General features: G+C 40.3%; 1 non-coding gene across 1 annotated transcript; it reads left to right on the forward strand.

Annotated features, from left to right (window-relative positions):
- Nucleotides 1-2291: 2291 nt before the first annotated feature.
- Nucleotides 2292-2398, forward strand: LOC141687699 (small nucleolar RNA R71). Its single transcript, XR_012561185.1, has one exon. It is a non-coding gene; the product is annotated as a small nucleolar RNA R71 (small nucleolar RNA).
- Nucleotides 2399-7923: the final 5525 nt, after the last annotated feature.

The following is a 7923-nucleotide window of genomic DNA, read 5'->3' on the forward strand; positions in this document are numbered from 1 at the left end:
GCATCTGATCAATAAACGACAGAGGGAAGTGATCCTTCCTCGTGGCCTTGTTCAGCTTCCTGTAATCCGTGCAAACTCTCCACCCCGTGACTGTTCGAGTAGGAATGAGCTCATTCTTCTCATTAGCAACAATGGAGATACCTCCTTCCTTCGGCACACACTGAACTGGACTCACCCAAGAACCGTCAGAAATGGGATAGATGATCCCTACATCCAGCCATTTGAGAATTTCCTTCTTCATAACTTTTTTCATGATCGGATTTAGCCTTCTTTGTTGCTCAACATTAGACTTGCTACCTTCCTCTAGCAGAATTTTGTGCATACAATAAAAAGGGTTGATTCTCTTAATATCTACTATCGTCCATCCAATTGCCTATTTGAACTCTCTCAGAATTCTTAAGAGTTTTTCCTTATCACTACCTGAAAGATCAGATGCAATAATAACAGGCAAAGTAGATGCATCACCTAAAAAAGCATACCTTAAGTGTTCAGGTAATGGTATAAGCTCAAATGTAGGAGCTTCCTCAATAGATGACTTGAGGCGCTTGGGAGATTTGTTCAGCTCCTCCATTCCAAGAGATTCAAAAGGCATATTCATCTTCCTCTTCCAGGGAGAAGCATTCAGATATTGCAATTGCTCATCACCTTCATCATCTTCACTATCAGAATTCCCCAACAAGGCCTTTTTTAAGACATCAGACCTTAGCAATTGATCAAGTTCTGAAGTAACCACATAATGGACCAACTCCACCTTTAAGCACTCCTCATTTTCCGTAGGGAATGTTATGGCATTGAGCACATTAAAAGTTACATCCTGATCCAGCACTCGTATAGTGAGCTCATCCTTCTGCAAATCTATCAAAGTTCGGCCAGTAGCCAAGCAAGGTCTTCCCAAGATTATGGGAATCTTCTTATCCTCCTCAAAATCAAGAATTATAAAATCAGCGGGAAAGATGAGTTTATCCACCTTGACCAAAACATCCTCAAAAATGCCTCGCGGATATGTAATAGAACGATCAGCCAGCTGCAGATTCATATAAGTAGGTTTTGGATCAGGTAAGTCCAACTTCTTGAAGATTGATAAAGGCATCATATTGATGCTAGCTCCCAAGTCACATAAGTATTTATCAAATGACACCTTTATAATGATGCAGGGAATAGTGAAGTTTCTAGGATCTTTAAGCTTCGGAGGCAACTTCTGTTGCAGCACAACACTGCATTCCTCCGTGAGAGCAACTGTCTCTAAGTTATCAAGCTTCACTTTCCGAGAAAGTATACCTTTCATAAACTTCGCATAACTAGGCATTTATTCAAGAGCTTCAGCGAAAGGTATGTTGATATGAAGTTTCTTGAACACCTCCAGAAATTTCTCAAATTGCTTATCCAGTTTTTTCTTCTGCAGCCTCTTAGGAAAGGGAGGTGGAAGATAGATATGTTTCTCCCCTGTATTACCCTCAAGAGTAGTGTGTTCAACAGTAGTCTTCCTTGGTTCCACTTCAGCTTCCTTTTGTACTTCCGGAATTCGCAACCTTCCCAGACCTCAATGTAATTGCCTTTACCTGCTCCTTAGCTTCCCTCTTTTCTGGTACTTCAGTGTCAGTAGGGAGTGTAACAAGTTGACGATTAAGCAAGGCATTAGCAATTTACGCAATTTGATTTTCCAAGGTCTTAATAGAAACCGCTTGGCTCTTGCACATGAGCCTCAATTCCTCTAATTCAGATTTTTTATTAGACTGTTGCAGCTAGAGTTGTTGCCTTGGTGCATATTGCGGTTGCTGAAAACCAGGGGGTTGTACTGCTTTGCTGGATACTGCTGATAAGATTGTTGAACCGCGTTCTGAGTGTTGCTCCAGCTAAAGTTAGGATGATTGCGGTTGTTAGGATGATAGGTGACTGGCACATATTGATGTGACCTCTGAAAGTTGCTCATGAACTGAGCTGATTCACTGGAAATAGTACACTGCTCCGTCTCATGGGCACCGGCACGAAGCTCACAGACACTAGTGATCTGATTAACTCCATAATTGGCCAAAGAATCCACCTTCATTGTCAAAGCCTTAAGCTGAGCAGCTATAGCAGTAGATGTATCTAATTCCAGAATTCCTGATACCTTGCCCTGAGATAGTCTCTGAGTAGGATTCTGGTATTCATTTACAGCCATCAGTTCAATCAATTCATAATCTTCATCATAGCTTTTACCCCACAAGGCTCCTCCTAATGCTGTATCAAGAATGGGTCTAGAAGTAGCACCCAAATTATTATAGAAACAGTTAATGATCATCCAGTCAGGAATCCCACGATGAGGACACTTCCTAAGCATCTCCTTATATGGATCCCATGCCTCACATATAGATTCTCTAGATTGCTAAGCAAATTGAGTAAGTGCATTTCTGATTGCAGCAGTCATTGCCATAAGAAAGAATTTAGTTAAGAAATTTTGCGCAAGATACTCCCATTTGGTGATAGACCCTGGTGGTAGAGAATGTAACCAACACTTAGCTTTATCCTGCAGAGAGAATGGAAAAAGTCTCAACTTAATAGCATCTTCAGAAACTCCATTGAACTTGAAAGTGTCGCAGATCTTGATGAAATCTCTTATGTGCATGTTGGGGTCTTCTGTCGGAGAACCCGTAAACTGAACTGAGTTCTTTAGCATCTGAATCATGCTCGACTTGATCTCAAAGGTATTAGCCGAGATGGCTGGTCGAACAATGCTAGACTGAATATAATTGATCTTCGGTTGAGAGTAGTCCATCAAAGCCTTTGGATTCGCTCCTAGTTCTCCCATTGCAATAAGAACCTCTTCTTCTTTATCGACTAAGATCTCGTCTTCAACTTTCTCCTCGACTAAAACTTCTTCCTCAGCTTGATCCAGTGTTCTCTTATGAAACCGAGAACGCGTATGCATACATGCTCGCTAGAGTACCTGAAACACGACAAGGAATTAAGTAACAATGTCCGAGTCACTGAACTTTAACGACCAATAATGACAAACACATAAACTAAAAATTAACACTGATATCTTCGACAGCGGCGCCAAAAACGTGTTAGGGCTAAAACACGCGTTAATATTTACGCAAGTATACGCGATCACAAGTAATATAGAATAAATTCTAGTTCATTCCCACAGGAATTTATTTAGGTTAATTTCAATCAATGTATTTATGCAAAACTAGTATGGTTATTATCCAATGCTAAGACCAATAACAATTTGAGGTTGTTTATAACTACAATTAACTAAGAGATTATACTAAAGAACATAAACTAGGAGATTAAAGAGAGTTGAATAATATATAACACAAATATGGGATTCTAACTTCATTAAATACTTCATTCAATAGCCTTTTCGTTCTTAACCTTAGCATGTAATGGTGATGACACTAATCAGATAACAAGAAACTGATAAACGCCAACTTTCGTTGTACGAATACCATACTACCAGACATCCACAAAAGAGATAGAAGCTGAATAGACACCAATTATATTGAGACCCTATATGTTTATAGAATTTGACAATATAACGATTTAATGTACAAGTTATCTATCGTGATTACATAGGGCAACTAAGATGGTTAAAATTACCTACGAATCATGCATAACAATTACATGAACCTATGCTAGAATGGCAAGTTCTAAACCCTTAAATTCACTTTCGCTTCATTAAAGATTCACACACTATCTTATAAGTTCGCGACGCTCATATGACGAATAAGCACAACCAAAACTAGGTTATCATACAATCACCACACACTAAGGTATCGGAATGAATTAACCTAAAAAATCCATAAATAAATCCGTTAGAACTCCACGATAACGATTAGCCCATAATCGGACTCATCATCAACGTGGATTCCGATGAAAGCATGGTATAATAAATGTAGTCTTTATACTTAAATAAAACCAAGTACGAAACAAGAGTATAGGTACACGAATAAAAAAAACTAGCATCCAATGTTACAACTTAAAAAAAGAATCACAAGAATAAACTAGATCTTTTTCGCCTTGGTTGAATTGTGCTCTATGGTCTTCTTACGCCTTCTCCTTAAGCTCTGGTACGTCTTGTTATGAAAAACGTCCTTAAGTTATGTATATATAGAAGCCCATGCAGAGTAGAAGTCCAACGGATCAAAATTCCAGAAGAAATAATATTTTATTTTCCCGACTTAGCGCGGCCGCGCGCTTGACCAGCACGGGCGCGCTGACATTCTGCTCTTTGGGCGCGGCCGCGCGATATCACAGCGCGGGCGCGCCGTCTCTCTGGAGAAATTTCTGACTTCTTTCTTTTCTTGTTGGTTTGAGCTGGTCTTTTCATGAGCTTTTATTCTAGACATCATCCTAACACCATATTAGCATCCAAACAATGCTAATTCACCTATATTCCTGATAAATGCCTGAAATGCAAAAATACTACAAAAACACGTTAAAAACACTAACAACTTGAGTACAAAACATCAATCCAAAAATTTACGGAGCGTTATAAAGTGTCATAAATGCCACTCAACAGGAAGATTACTCTATCGCCTCCAAATTCATCAAAGAAACTGATGTGCTCCAAGGATCTAGAAGCAACAAACTCTGATGACCGGCCGAAAGGGAGTTACCATTAGCATAAAAAATTCAAGCAAGGCCAGCAGAATCAGGAAAGATAGACTACTCCCATATTCCAAAGACTTGGTCCTAGGACGGAGTCCAAGAGTGACCCGGGACTAGTCAAGCAGTCCCGGGAGCCAAAGCATGAGCCGGATTGGACTCCACTAAACATAACCCGGGAGGAAATCCTGAAGTAAATAAAAGATAAACCATTCTATTACCCTCCGAAGCTAATACAGACTCATCTGGAGAGCAGACCCTACAACCAGAAGTGCGACTATCACGAAACACATGGCCACTTGACTGAGAACTGCCTATCCCTCAAATACTTCATCGAGGAGCAGGTCAAGAAAGGGAACCTTAACAAGTACTTAGCCCAGGACATCAACCAAAGAGGAGAAGGACCCAAGAAAGGAAAGAATGTAGTGAATGTGGTCCTAGGAGGCTCCCACTCCCCATCATGGAGCCCGAACTCAGGGAAAGAAGTACTCTCCATCCAATCATTCCCGAAGATGGTGATATCTTTCAGCAGCAAAGACTATGAATGAGTCAATCCTAACCACAATGAAGCCTTAGTTGTGACATTGGATATTTTTGACAATGGATATTTTTGGCAATGAAGTAAGAAGAATGCTAATGGACAACGGCTCCTCGGTCAATATTCTCTTCAAGAATACTGTGGATCAAATGTAGTTAGGAAGCGTCCACTCAAATGACTGTCGGGAAGACCCACTCTATAGGTTCAAGAACAACTTAGTCCCGTTCCAAGGGACCCTGTACTTACCCGTCCTGTTTAGAACTGCTCCCAACCAAGTCACTCATGTCATCAAGTTCTATGTCATCAATACTCCTTCATCATACAATGGCATAATTGGGCGCCCGACTCTAACAAGGATGCAAGCAATAACTTCAATCTTCCATCTCAAAATCAAGTTTACAACCCCGAATGAAGTCGGTGAAGTAAAAGGAGACTATGAAATAGCTGAGAGATGCTATAGTCAAGCTTTGGTATGGCGGAAACCCACCTGGACAATAAGAGGGCAAAAGTTTTTCAAACAACAAAGCATCAAAAAACACCACCCTCGCTTAAAGAAAGAAAACGGAAAAAAAGTGCAAGTCATTGAATCCTACCTGGATCCAAAAGCAACCAAACCAAGTTTAGAAGAAATGGGAAACAACCAAGTCATGGTAGTTATTGAAGCAAGCCCGGTCCTAGACCATGCCAATCCTACCATGCAAGCAATCTAAAGAGGAGAATCATCATAGGCTCATACTTACTTAAAGAAGAATGCTGAAGCCCGGATCTATCAAATGGTCTCGACCCAGGACCAAGCAAAAATTGAAGCCGTATTAGAAATAGAAGAAATTCCACAACCAAAAAAATACCAAGGAAATAGAGCACTAACCCTAGAGCACAAGAGTCCGGACTACACAATACCAGTCCGGACTCTGGTATAAACCCTAAACACGGAAACATCTTAGATACAAAATTAAACATCAAAAAATATTCAAAACACATACACATACACATATACAACACCAAGAACATGTGAAAATATAAACAAACTCAAACCATTACAATGAGACAAGCAAGCAAAATATGACAAAAATGAATGCAGTAAAGGAAACGAAAGAAGAAGAAGTGGAAGGAACTTACTAGTTAGAAGAACACGGTAGATGAAATGCAAACACGGCAGCCTGACCTTCGACTCCTCAAGAACACAACAAGAAAAAACCACAAAGAAAAAAGAGCAAGAGTTTTTTAGAGAGTAAAAAATTTGGGGGGGGCACAGTAAAAGAAGAGAATGAAGGGGAGTAGTCTCTTTATAGGAGAGGTAGAATTCACAAAGTCAGGCCACGTGGCATGATCTCAGCCGTTCATACACATATTATACATATATACAATTATATCTATGTAGCATTAATTAATAGAGGTAATGATGATGCACGTCTTTTCAAGCAAATAACAACTGTAAGAATTCAAATCATGGGGGGAAACCACCAATCTATTCATCTTTCATTCCGGTTTGGTCTACTTCAACACAACCCGGACTGAGGGCAAGGAAAACTCAATTTCCAATAAAGGAAATCTACTATATGTCCAGCTAGTCCGTCCAGGTCTACTTCAATACAACCCGGACTGGGGGGTAAGGAAAGCACAATTTTTTCACCAAAGGCAATCTACTTTATGTCCAACTAGTTCTACTTCAACACAACCCAGACTGGGGGCAAGGAAAGCTCAGTTTTTTAAAAAAGGCAATCTACTCTATGTCTAACCAGTTGGCTTGGTCTTTTTTAACACAATCCAGACTGGGGGCAAGAAAAGCTCAAATTTTTCAAATGAGCAACAAAATACAAACACTATCAACCTTACTCCCCTATCCAGAAAATCTGCATAAAGGAGTGGGGGCACATGATAGTACATATGGCTCCTAGAAGGACTGGGTTTGAAATCCTGGCTCCATCAAGTCTCGCATACCACTAGTCCAGACTAGTGATTATCAACGGCCCAATCCTTAGAAGCCCCAGCACGTGAGGTACATGCACAAACGCGTGATAAATACATATTTCATTGGTCAATCATGAGAATAATCAGGGCACGTGTCAGGAGATCCTTAGAACATTCCTCAGCCATTCCCGTCCTGACATGTATAAGGCATTCACCCCAGCCAGGTGTCCTCCGTTCCCAGAACCAATGACTACTATTCAAAGGTACCAACCTCTAAACCCTATCCTCGGGCTCTAAATAGCCTAGGGAAGAAAGGTTATGGGGTTAATCACTCTATTACACTCATATACATACACAACCACCTTACATTCCTATCTATCTTCATCTTCCCCAAAAGTGAGTTCTTAATCTCACAACGGAGGCGTCGTGGGACTCAAACCCCCCTTCCGGTGTTATTTTGCAAAAACCTCACAACAACTACACCGTAACTGCAGTGAAGGATCCAGGCGCGGTGTCGAAGGAGCATCCCTGCACCCAGGAGTTATAACTAGGTAATGGAAAGAAAATCTATTTCTGGGAGGATTGGTGGATTGGTGACAATCCGTTAATGTTGGTTTTTCCCAAACTATACGGAATTTCTAATCTGAAATATACAGTTGTAGTAGAATTTGTTCGAAACTGGAGAACCTGCCTAGATTAGAGGTTGATTTGGAAGACTGGATTAGAGGAAGAAGATATCACAGAAGTCATCTGTAATAACCCCAATTTTTGGAATTTTTGAAACCCTTATGAATAGTATTTTGCTGATTATGCTGAATAAGAAAACTTTTCATGCCACACTATGTAGGGGCTCTTTTATTGATCTTCTGGGATATTATTAGTAC

Source organism: Apium graveolens, chromosome 9 (assembly GCF_009905375.1).
Source record: "Apium graveolens cultivar Ventura chromosome 9, ASM990537v1, whole genome shotgun sequence".
Lineage (NCBI taxonomy): Eukaryota > Viridiplantae > Streptophyta > Magnoliopsida > Apiales > Apiaceae > Apium > Apium graveolens.